Source organism: Drosophila suzukii, assembly GCF_043229965.1.
Source record: "Drosophila suzukii chromosome 2 unlocalized genomic scaffold, CBGP_Dsuzu_IsoJpt1.0 scf_2c, whole genome shotgun sequence".
NCBI lineage: Eukaryota > Metazoa > Arthropoda > Insecta > Diptera > Drosophilidae > Drosophila > Drosophila suzukii.
Genome location: NW_027255896.1, coordinates 33,425,526 through 33,439,045, shown reverse-complemented (window position 1 = coordinate 33,439,045; position 13,520 = coordinate 33,425,526). Strand labels below are relative to the sequence as shown.

The 13,520-nt window shown below is 40.2% G+C and overlaps 1 long non-coding RNA gene across 1 annotated transcript; it reads left to right on the top strand.

Moving 5' to 3' along the window:
• Window positions 1–6,801: 6,801 nt before the first annotated feature.
• On the top strand, window positions 6,802–12,850 carry LOC139354228 (uncharacterized). The gene is made up of 3 exons (XR_011605376.1): window positions 6,802–7,422; window positions 12,250–12,383; window positions 12,449–12,850. It is a non-coding gene; the product is annotated as an uncharacterized lncRNA (long non-coding RNA).
• Window positions 12,851–13,520: the final 670 nt, after the last annotated feature.

Below are 13,520 nucleotides of genomic sequence, written 5' to 3'. Positions count from 1 at the left end.
TGTGGACGGCAGTACACGTAGTGGCAAGACAACTACTATATATAGCCGCAGAATTGAAAATCTGCCATTATGGTCCGATCGTAACGAGTAAAGAGATAAAGATTTTTTTGGGAGAAAAAGCGTTGTAAGTGTAAAAGTAAAAATTTAGAAAATTAGAGCAGCTGGATACGGTGGGGATAAAAGCTCCCGGCTGTTTAGCCAGTTTTATTCTTACTGAAAATACTGTCGAATGAAACCACATTTGTTGAAATCCGATTTCCCGTTCAAAAGTAATTCAAAAAACAAGATTTTCTTGTTCTTACCAAAATGAAAATGTTTGTCCCTTTGTCTGTGGGTTTGTATGCATCCCATCTTAGTTTTAGGGTTTTGGAAACCCCATGGGTGTATAAAGTAGCTTGAAATAGAAAACGTTTTAAAATGCTTATAGTATCTAAACAACTAATGCTACAGAAACGTGCTATATATCTCTGAAAAGATTATTTAATTTGCTAATTACTTTTCATATAGTAAAATTGTCTGAGTATAATAGATTTAGAGTTATGACAAAAAGTTATTTTTTAAAACCACTTTTTAACTATTTTTTCAAAATTGAGAAGAACGATTTCTTTTTAATTTTCAAATCACTTAGCCCTTGAGATTCCTCAACTTTTGATGTATAACACTTTTTGCCCTAAAAATTACCGTTTGGAAGATATTAAGCGATAAAAAGTGCAAATCGTTTCAACTCGTTTGGGCACGCTACATCAGAAAATTTACGTGTAGATAAATAAATATTTACTGTTGCGGGCCGAAATCATAAATTTAATATAGTTTATTTATTTTATCGAATGTAATATCATTTTTCGTCACAATTGTTGATATCAGAAATTTTTGTTTTTGTTTGATTCTTTTACATGGTAATTTTCCATTGAAGGTCGAAAAGTGTGGGAACGAGTCGATAGTGTTACTTAATTCGTTCTGGATGGTTAGTCTAGACTTTGGGTACATTTGCAATTCGATACAGGCTGGTTGGAGTACTAAGGTTGTCTGAAGGCTAGATTCTGGGGTGGTGTATGTGTGTGTGGGAGTGTGGACATGTGCATAGAGTTATGTGGGGCTATGGATATGTCACTATATAGCAACCCCCGTACACACTTTTCCCCTGTTTAATATACCCTTTTATTCTAAAAGTAACGGGAATAATAATAAACAAGGAAGAACGCTATAGTCGAGTACCTCGACTATCAGATACCCGTTACTCAGCTATATGGAGATATGCAAGCAGCAAAGCGAGATTAAAATGCGCCACCTACCGGCGGTATACAGAATTAAGCGTTATGGGCGTTAGAGTGGGCGTGGCAAATTTTTTTTTGGATCAATCGATAGGTATCGACGAGACCAATACATTTTAGTTAAAATTTTTTATCTAGCATGAAAATTGTGGGCGTCACAGGTTTTCGCGGTTTGTGGGCGTTAAAGTGGGCGTGGCAAACTTTTTTTTGGGTCAATCGATAGGTATTGATGAGAACAATACATTTCAGTTAAAATTTTTATTCTAGCATCAAAACTGTAGGAGCCACAGTTTTGGGCGGTTTGTGGGCGTTAGAGTGGGCGTGGCACTGTGCCGAAACAAACTTGCGCTGCGTAAGAAGCTCAGGAATCTGCACGCCAAATCTCAATAGCCTAGCTCCCATAGTTTCCGAGATCTCAGCGTTCATCCGGACGGACAGACAGACGGACAGACGGACAGACGGACAGACGGACATGGCTAGATCGACTCGGCTAGTGATCCTGATCAAGAATATATATACTTTGTGGGGTCGGAAACGCTTCCTTCTGCCTGTTACATACTTTCCGACGAATCTAGTATACCCTTTTACTCTACGAGTAACGGGTATAAACACTGAACAGCCTGTTATTAATAATAACTAAATATACAAAACTGCATTTAAGGTTTTCACGTATTTACTTGTTACATATTTAAGCCTAGTACTCTCATCGACGAAAACCGCGAGCTAACCATGGGAGTGAGCGAAAGGCAAATACGCGGCTAGCGCTTTTCGTCGGGACTGTTTTTCAGCGCGGTATTCAAATGAGCTAAGGAAACACCGGAAAAAATACCAGATTTAGCGAGTTAATTTCGATGAACATTGTTAGCCGCAGCCCAAAGAATAAGAATTGTAATCTTTGGCGGTGATCGTGAAAAGCGGTGTGGAAACTAAAAATTAACAAGGAAGAACGCTATAGTCGAGTACCTAGACTATCAGACACCCGTTACTTAGCTAAAGGGACCAAAGGGAAATATGCTAGCAGCAAAGCGAGATTAAAATGCACCACCTACCGGCGGTAGACAGATTTAAGCGTTATGGGCGTTAGAGTGGGCGTGGCAATTTTTTTTTTCGTGGATCAATCGATAGGTTTTGACGAGACCAATACATTTCAGTTAAAATTTTGTATCTATCATGAAAATTGTGGGCTTCACAGGTTTGGGCTGTTTGTGGGCGTTAGAGTGGGCGTGGCATATTCGCGTAACAAACTTGCGCGGCGTACAAGGCTACGGAATCTAAATCTGAGATCCTATTCTCTATCTTTAATAGTTTCCGAGATATAAACATTTATACCTACAATTTTTTGAAGTTTGTGGGTGCTTTGTGGGTGTTAAAGTGGGCGTGGCAAATTTATTTTTGGGTCAATCAATTGGTATTGATGAGAACAATACATTTCAGCTAAAAATTTTATTCTAGCATCAAAAATGTAGGAGCCACAGTTTTGGGCGGCTTATGTGCGTTCGAGTGGGCGTGGCACATTGCTGAAACAAACTTGCGCTGCGTAAGAAGCTCAGGAATCTGCATGCCAAATCTCAATAGCATAGCTCTTATAGTTCTCAGCGTTATTCCGTACGGACGGACAGACGGACAGAAAGACATGGCTAGAACAACTCGGCTACTGATCCTGATCAAGAATATATACTTTATGGGGTCGGAAACGTCTCCTTCACTGCGTTGCAAACTTCTGACTGAAATCATTATACCCTCTGCAAGGGTATAAAAACATCAAAGATATAATTATTTTTAGTTTTTTTTTCCGTTTATTTCTATGGGAGCTATAAGATATAGTTGTCCAATCGAGCTTGTTCCGACTGATATACTACCTGCAAAAGAAAGAAGACTTTTGTGAAAGTTTCCTCCCGATAGCTTTAAAACTGAGAGACTAGTTTGCGTAGAAACGGACGGTCCTTCACTAAATGCAAGAGTATATTAATTATTTAATTATTTCTCTGATCGATTCTTTGACAGATATCTGTTAGAGTCGTCCGATTTTTATTAACTTTATTACAAAATTCATAAAAATACTCAAAATGTTATTCCCAAAGTCAAAAAATACCGATGCTATGATTTCTTTCATATTCGATCGTTCCTATGGCAGCTATATAGTATAGTCGTCCGATTTTAATAAAATTTAATTCGAAATTCAAAACAAATTAAAAAATTTTATTTACAAGCGTAGGCGGTTATATGTTAAAAAACACCAAAAATATATTTTTTAAGTTTTTTTTTTAGCCCGGTTGCTTTAAAACTGAGAGACAAGTTTGCGTAGAAACGGATGGACAGACGGAAAGACGGGCATGGCTAGAGCAACTCGTCTGGTGATGCTGATCAAGAATATATACACTTCATAGGGTTGGAAACGTCTCTTTCACTGCGTTGCAAGCTTCTGACTGATTATGCCTATGGGAGCTATAAAACATAGTTGTCCGATCCGGCTGGTTCCGACTTATATACTATCTGCAAAAGAAATAAGACTTTTTGGGAAATATTCAGCCCGATTGCTTTAAAACTGAGAGACAAGTTTGCGTAGAAACGGATGGACAGACGGACAGACGGGCATGGCTAGAGCAACCCGTCTGGTGATGCTGATCAAGAATATATACACTTCATAGGGTTGGAAACGTCTCTTTCACTGCGTTGCAAGCTTCTGACTGATTATGCCTATGGGAGCTATAAGACATAGTTGTCCGATCCGGCTGGTTCCGACTTATATACTATCTGCAAAAGAAATAAGACTTTTTGGGAAAAATTCAGCCCGATTGCTTTAAAACTGAGAGACAAGTTTGCGTAGAAACGGATGGACAGACGGACAGACGGGCATGGCTAGAGCAACCCGTCTGGTGATGCTGATCAAGAATATATACACTTCATAGGGTTGGAAACGTCTCTTTCACTGCGTTGCAAGCTTCTGACTGAAATCATTATACCCTCTACAAGGGTATAATAATTATTTCATTATTTCTCTGACCGTTTCTTAGACAGCTTCATGATGTAATCGTCCGATTTTGATAAAATTAAATTCGAAATTCAGAACTAATTAAAAAATGCTATTTCCGATACCTTCAAAACTGAAAGACTAGTTTGCGATTATTCCTATGTGAGCTATAAGATACAGTTGTCCGATCCGGCTGGTTTCCACTTAAATACTACCTGCAAAAGAAATAAGACTTTTGTGAAATTTTCAGCCCGATGGCTTTAGAACTGAGAGACTAGTTTGCGTAGAACGGACGGTCCTATACTAAATCCAAGGGTATAATAACAATTATTTCATTATTTCTCTGACCGTTTCTTTGACAGATATCTGTTAGAGTCGTCCGATTTTTTTTTTATTCGATATTCTTAAAAATACACAAATGTTATTCCGAATAGTATAAGATAATATGTCAAAAACACCGAAGCTGTGATTTGTTTTATATTATTTTTCCACCAATTTTCCGATCGTTCCTATGGCAGCTATATGATATTGTCGCCCGATTTTGATAAAATTAAATTCCAAATTCAGAACTAATGAAAAAATGTTATTTCCAAGCGAAGGACGTTATATGTTAAAAAACACCTAAGATATACTTTTTTTAGCCTTTTTTTTTAGTTATTTTCTCCGATTATTCCTATGGGAGCTATAAGATATAGTTGTCCGATCCGGCTAGTTCCGACTTATATACTACTTGCAAAAGAAATAAGAGTTTTGGGAAAGTGTCAGCCCGATAGCTTTTAAACTGAGAGACTAGTTTGCGTAGAAACGGACGGACAGACGGACATGGCTAGATCGACTCGTCTAGTCATGCTGATCAAGAATATATATGTTAACACTGTTAAGGAGTAATTATAAGTCGATACAGATCTTGGGTGATTTTTGGATCACCCTAGTGTTTAGTTGCAAAATCAGCATAAACATCTTTAGGGGCCGTGCCTGGTTCTTATTGGTGCATTGTATGGTGAGTTATGTTGATTTTGCTAGTGTCAGCACTTTGCTGCACGAGCGGTCGGCTTGCCGGCCGCGCATAGCTTACGTAAAGTCAAAAATGTTTTCAGTTTCTGCAAAAGAAATAAGACTTTTTGGGAAAAATTCAGCCCGCTTGCTTTAAAACTGAGAGACAAGTTTGCGTAGAAACGGATGGACAGACGGACAGACGGGCATGGCTAGAGCAACTCGTCTGGTGATGCTGATCAAGAATATATACACTTCATACGGTTGGAAACGTCTCTTTCACTGCGTTGCAAGCTTCTGACTGATTATGCCTATGGGAGCTATAAGACATAGTTGTCCGATCCGGCTGGTTCCGACTTATATACTATCTGCAAAAGAAATAAGACTTTTTGGGAAAAATTCAGCCCGATTGCTTTAAAGCTGAGAGACAAGTTTGCGTAGAAACGGATGGACAGACGGACAGACGGGCATGGCTAGAGCAACTCGTCTGGTGATGCTGATCAAGAATATATACACTTCATAGGGTTGGAAACGTCTCTTTCACTGCGTTGCAAGCTTCTGACTGAAATCATTATACCCTCTACAAGGGTATAATAATTATTTCATTATTTCTCTGACCGTTTCTTAGACAGCTTCATGTTAGAGTCGTCCAGTTTTTATTAAATTTTATTCGAGATTCTTAAAAATACACAAAATGTTATTCCCAATAGTATAAGATAATATGTCAAAAAACACCGAATCTATGATTTGCTTCATATATTTTCCACCAATTTTCCGATCGTTCCTGTGGCAGCTATATGATGTAATCGTCCGATTTTGATAAAATTAAATTCGAAATTCAGAACTAATTAAAAAATGCTATTTCCGATACCTTCAAAACTGAAAGACTAGTTTGCGATTATTCCTATGTGAGCTATAAGATACAGTTGTCCGATCCGGATGGTTCCCACTTAAATACTACCTGCAAAAGAAATAAGACTTTTGTGAAATTTTCAGCCCGATGGCTTTAGAACTGAGAGACTAGTTTGCGTAGAACGGACGGTCCTATACTAAATCCAAGGGTATAATAACAATTATTTCATTATTTCTCTGACCGTTTCTTTGACAGATATCTGTTTTTTTTTAATTCGATATTCTTAAAAATACACAAATGTTATTCCGAATAGTATAAGATAATATGTCAAAAACACCGACGCTGTGATTTGTTTTATATTATTTTTCCACCAATTTTCCGATCGTTCCTATGGCAGCTATATGATATTGTCGCCCGATTTTGATAAAATTAAATTCCAAATTCAGAACTAATGAAAAAATGTTATTTCCAAGCGAAGGACGTTATATGTTAAAAAACACCTAAGATATAATTTTTTTAGCCTTTTTTTTAGTTATTTTCTCCGATTATTCCTATGGGAGCTATAAGATATAGTTGTCCGATCCGGCTAGTTCCGACTTATATACTACTTGCAAAAGAAATAAGAGTTTTGGGAAAGTGTCAGCCCGATAGCTTTTAAACTGAGAGACTAGTTTGCGTAGAAACGGACGGACAGACGGACATGGCTAGATCGACTCGTCTAGTCATGCTGATCAAGAATATATATGTTAACACTGTTAAGGAGTAATTATAAGTCGATACAGATCTTGGGTGATTTTTGGATCACCCTAGTGTTTAGTTGCAAAATCAGCATAAACATCTTTAGGGGCCGTGCCTGGTTCTTATTGGTGCACTGTATGGTGAGTTATGTTGATTTTGCTAGTGTCAGCACTTTGCTGCACGAACGGTCGGCTTGCCGGCCGCGCATAGCTTACGTAAAGTCAAATATGTTTTCAGTTTTACTTGGACATTCATTAAAGAGCATTGGCTTGAATATAAAACTCCGGCATTGGCCGTCAACATTTACTTTATTAATTGAAATTGGTTATCGAGCCTTAAGGGCCGTTAGCAAGTTAGTTAGTTACTCCCGACGTAATCTTCATAAGAAGAGAGCCAGTGGCAACCGCCCAGCTCATCCATAATAGCAGCCAGCCACTGCGGCAACTGTATCATCACCCCTTCCCCCGGACCAGCCACGGTGGCAATTGGATCGCAACCCCTCACCCTCACGGACAGCGGCGAGGGATAGATCGTGGCTTCAGAATTAAAACATAATTGGCACCCAACTTTAACACGAATTCACGACACAAAAATATGTAAGTGGGCTGATCAAAATTAATACAGTCAAACTTCAAATACATACAGGGAAAAAATAAATAAGAATCCCTATAAATTATTTACAGAAAATAAAAAAATTTTACAGTTTAAATAAAGCAATTGTAAAGGTGACTTTATCTATATATCACTTTATCTATATAAAGTGAATTAATATCAGCCGTCCCTATAAAATTTTAATAAACAAAATTCATTATGTCGAATTAAAACATTCGGCCTTCCAATAACTTGTGTTTAGTGTCAACTAATTAGTGGCCTTATGAGTTTTCCAGGCCCATATAGGGAAACTAAAAAAAGACTTGACAGTGACAGTGAAGAAGAATTAATCCGTAGTTATCAACCAGCACGGGCACAACAAGAAAATAACGCAGAAACCATGAACGCGGCACAAATAGAGGCGGTAATTCAGGCCGCATTAGCTAGCCAAGAACAGAGGCTCAGAGCCGAATTCGCGTGTCAGATCAATGCCGTTAATCAACAGCTTCAGAGCTAGCGTATAGAAGCGCCAGAGGTAGAATCTTACCAGAGGGTAAAGGTAGTACCGGGAGCACCACAGTGCGATATACGATTACATATAGTGAAGTCAATTCCAGATTTTACTGGCGTACAAGATGAGTACGTGGCATGGAGGCAATCCGCCACCGATGCCTATGAATTATTCGAGTCTTACGAGGGCAGTTCCGCGCATTACCAAGCCGTTACTATTATTAGAAACAAAATTAAGGGACCTGCGCGCGGGCTGCTAGTTTCTTATAATACAGTGCTTAATTTTAAAGCCATACTAGCTAGATTAGACTGCTCCTACGCAGATAAAACATCTTTGCGCCTATTACGGCAGGGACTTGAGTCGGTCCGCCAGGGCGACCAAACACTCATGCAGTATTACGATGAGGTCGAAAGAAAATTGACCCTCGTTACAAACAAAATTGTCATGACACATGACAACGAAAGGGCTTCATTACTCAATACAGAGGTTAGGGCTGACGCCCTACACGTATTCATTTCCGGTCTAAAAAAATCACTAAGGTCTGTTGTATTTCCAGCACAGCCAAAAGACCTGCCAGCAGCACTGGCATTAGCTAGAGAGGCAGAGGCCAGTATCGAACGAAGTATGTTCGCGGCCACATATGCCAAAGTAGCTGAGCAAAGAAGTCAGAATACAGATTATCACAAGGGCCAGCACAAAGCTCCCGAGAAACAAGGGAAAAATTCTAGTGCCGACCACGGACCAGAAAAAAATCCCCATTTTTTCAAAAAGCCAAACAAGTATCAGAACAACGATTCATGGCGTAAACAGGACAACTGGGTAGATCAGGGTAAACAAAATCAATCCCAGGAACCTATTTATATTGATCCATCATATTCTAAATTCCGAAATCCTACGAGTTTTAGACAGGGAAACAACACTCAATACCAAAATTTGCAGGCCCCAAAAAGACCAAACTCTTCGGAGAGAATGACTGGCCAAAGGCGCCAGCGGGTTAACCACGTTGAGCAAACTGCAAACGCGGAAGAAACTCAAGATTATGAAAACGCGGCCACAGCCGCATTAAGTGCAATTGATGATGACAGTGTCTCATTTGACGGTAACGACCTTGTCAATTTTTTAGAGGAAGGTCTCGCTTGCCCTTCATTGAGCGAGGGCTGGCGGGGAAAACTATAAAAATCCTCATAGACACTGGAGCGGCAAAGAGTTATGTAAGGCCCCTAAAGGAGCTGAAGAACATAATGCCTGTCGACTCCTCATTCACTGTGAGTTCCATTCATGGCTCCAGTAATATAAAAGAAAAATGCTTCATGCACATATTCGGCCTAAAGGCTCAATTTTTTTTACTCGATACGATCAACACTTTTGATGCCATAGTAGGTTTCGACTTGCTAACGCAGGCCGGAGCGGCATTAGATTTACAAAACAGCGTAATCAGGTATGGAAACATATCTGAACAGCTCAAATACCACGAATGCGATAACGTGAACTTCACAAATATCGATGACTTAATAGTCCCAAATTCAGTGAAAGCTGCATTTAAAAAAATGATCCTTAAGAGGAAACAAGCGTTTTCTCACTCTAACGAGGCGCTACCTTTTAACACCTCGATCATTGCCACAATTCGTACGGAGACTAACGAACCCGTATATTCCAAGCTATATCCCTACCCCATGGGAGCAGCAGATTTCGTTAACACAGAAATCAAACAGCTGCTAAAGGATGGCATTATCCGACCTTCTACGTCGCCATTTAACAGCCCAACATGGGTTGTTGACAAAAAGGGACTTGATGCAGATGGCAACAAGAAAAAACGGCTGGTGATCGATTTCAGGAAACTGAATGAACGAACTATCGCCGACCGTTACCCTATGCCAAGTATTCCTATGATTCTAGCGAATCTAGGAAAGGCAAAATTTTTTAGTACCCTCGACCTAAATTCGGGGTACCACCAGATTTATCTGGCTGAAAAAGACCGCGAAAAAACTGCTTTCTCCATAAACGGAGGAAAGTATGAATTTTGTCGTCTACCCTTTGGACTGAAAAATGCGGGAAGCATCTTTCAAAGGGCGATCGATGACGTACTACGTGAGCAGATTGGGAAGATTTGTTACGTCTACGTAGACGACGTGATAATTTTCTCCGAAAACGCTGCCGACCACGTTATACACATTGACACAGTCCTTAAATGCCTGTGCGAAGCCAACATGAGAGTGGCACCAGAGAAAACAAAATTTTTCAAAGAAAGTGTTGAATTTTTAGGTTTTATTGTTACTTCAAACGGAGCCAAAACAGACCCGGAAAAGGTAAAAACCATTCAGGAGTACACTGAACCAAAAAATTTGTTCAGCCTCAGGTCTTTTCTAGGGTTGGCTAGTTACTACAGAAGTTTTGTCAGGGACTTCGCTACCATAGCCAGACCACTTACCTCCATACTTAAGGGAGAGAATGGCACGGTTAATAAACACATGTCGAAAAAGGTGGCTATCGAATTTGATGAGTCCCAACGCAGAGCGTTCGAGCGCCTGCGAGACATTTTGTCATCAGATCACATCTTCTGACGTATCCAGATTTCAAACTCCCTTTCGATTTGACCACCGATGCCTCAGCAAGCGGTATCGGTGCGGTACTTTCCCAAAAAGGCAGGCCAATCACAATGATATCTCGTACGTTGAAAGACTGTGAACTCAATTACGCAACCAACGAAAGAGAATTATTGGCAATTGTTTGGGCTATAGGAAAGCTACAAAACTACCTATATGGCACAAAAGAGATCAGGATTTTTACGGACCATCAACCTCTTACTTTCTCTGTATCCGAGCGAAATACGAATGCTAAAATTAAACGATGGAAAGCATTCATCGAAGAACATAACGCCAAAATGTTCTACAAACCCGGAAAAGAAAATTTTGTGGCCGATGCTTTGTCACTTCAAAACATAAACGCTATACAAAACGAACCCCAATCTGACGTAGCCACTATTCACAGTGAACTTTCCTTAACCTACACGGTCGAATCTACCGATAAACCCCTGAACTGCTACAGGAATCAAATAATCCTGGAGGAAGCAGAGCAACCTTTACGGCGACACTTCATAGTTTTCGGGACCAAAAACCGACACATAATCCAATTCAATAACAGGGACTCGCTGTTCGGATTGGTCAAAGAGGTAGTAAACGTAGACGTTGTTAACGCCATTTACTGCGACCACTCCACACTAGCATGCATCCAACATTCCTTGGTGACCGAATTCCCAGCAACCAAGTTCTGGCATTGCAAAGAATTCGTGAATGACATCACGGATGCAAATGAACAAAAAGAAATAATTATCTGCGAACACAACCGAGCTCACAGGGCAGCCCAGGAAAATGTTGAACAAGTCCTTCAGGATTACTACTTTCCAAATATGTCCAAAATCGCCAACGAAGTGGTTGTAAACTGCAAGACATGCACCAAGGGGAAGTACAACAGACACCCCAAGAAGCAAGAGTTAGGTATCACACCAACCCCCTCATATGCTGGCGAAATGCTGCATATTGACATATACTCTACGGATAAGAGATTTTTTTTAACCTGCATAGATAAATTTTCAAAGTTCGCTGTAGTACAGCCATTACTTTCCAGGGCCATAGTCGATGTGCGCAGCCCCATATTACAACTAATAAATTTTTTCCCAAACATTAAAACAATATATTGTGATAATGAGGCGTCTTTCAACTCTGAGACTATAACCTCATTATTGAAAAATCAATATGACATTGACATTGTTAATGCACCCCCTCTACACAGCAGCTCAAACGGGCAAGTGGAGCGATTCCACAGTACCCTAACTGAGATAGCTAGGTGCATGAAAATCGACCAAAAGGTTGACGACACCGTTGAGCTTATTATAAGAGCCACGGTAGAATATAACAAGACAATACATTCAGTGACAAGACTGTCACCTAAGCAGGCCTTGCACTCAGCTAATGCCGAACAAAAATTGGCAATAGTAGGTAATATTGAAAAGGCACAACAGGCCAATCTAGACAGGATCAACCCTACTAGGCAAAACAGAATTTTTGAGGTAGGAGAAAAAGTATACCTCAAAAATAACAAAAGGTTAGGAAATAAACTAACCGCACTGTACACAGAAGAGCGTGTACAAGCAGACAAGGGAACGTCTGTCCTTATTAGAGGGAGGGTGGTCCACAAGGACAACCTTAGATAAAAATACCCCTCATCCTTTTTTACCTTTTTTACTTTATTTTCATATATACTTACACCTTAGCATAGTTACTCCATTTTATACACAGTAGATTAACATTTCGCCTTCTTACAGGATCGCGGGAATTTTATTGATAACGTTAACTGTAGTTAACGCTAGAGTAACGGATTATTCGCATGCTCAGTATATCCCAATTTCGGACGGAATCGCGTTGGTATGGGAACAAAGAAACTTGCTTCGACATTCAAGTAACTTGTCCGAATTTTCAATTATAGTAGAAGAAACTACTAGGTTGTCCGATTTATTCCCACAGTCTGTGAGGAGTCGTTTGACCCCTCACAAATAGCGCCCCCAACATCGGCAGCCAGCGACAACAACATCGGCCGCTAGCGCCAACAACAACGCCAGCTAGCATCTACAACAAATAGCGCCCCCAACATCGGCAGCCAGCGACAACAACATCGGTCGCCAGCGCCAACAACAACGCCAGCTAGCATCTACAACATCGACAGCGACCACAACATCGGCCGCCAGCGCCAACAACATCGCCAGCCAGCAGTTACAACATCGCCAGCGCCAGCAACCTCAGCAGCCAGCGACAACAACAATAGCAGCTAACAACAAAACAAAACCCTCTCGCAATAAAAAAAACATGAACCAAGAATTTAAATAAAGAATATTTTCTTACATATCTGAACACAAAATTTGCCGCTGCCATGTTGTTCTTTTTTCCCTTTGACTACTTTGATTTCTGATTTGATTTCCGAGCTGACTACACCGAGAGAAAGGGGTGGACCCAACTTTTGGAAACCTGTTGCTCATTAATTAAATAAAAATATTTCTCAGATAATAAAAAAATCCAATCAAGCTGGCCACGCATAAATATGAATATTGCCTAGATCTTAGGCCATAAATTCTGCCCTAGGGAAAAGTTGTCCTCATAATCGATCCCCTCTCTCTCGGCCTTCTCGTAGCGAATGCTATGAGCCAGGCCCAAATGCGCGTTACCGCTGACGCTTTTCACTCTGCTACAGACACCGAATAAACTGTTTCTCTCACTCCGTACCCCGGTGGCTGGCACTCTACATCTCACGCCAGCCAACCGATTTTCGTCTTAGACCTTTTTGTCCCATATCTTTACAAATATTTTCGGTAAAGAGACCCTGGCGGAACTGAGTATATCCCAGCCTACGAGACTTCCTTACAGAATGGCGCCCGAACAGGGACGTGGGGTTTACGAAATTTTGGACGACCTAAATATGGCCTAAAGACCCATCTGTGTACAGAGAGTTTGAAAATTTTCGGTTCAGTCACTTAGAAGCGAAATTTTTAAGTCGGAACGTAAGGAGAGTCATATATCGAGGGACACAAAAATATCTAGGGCA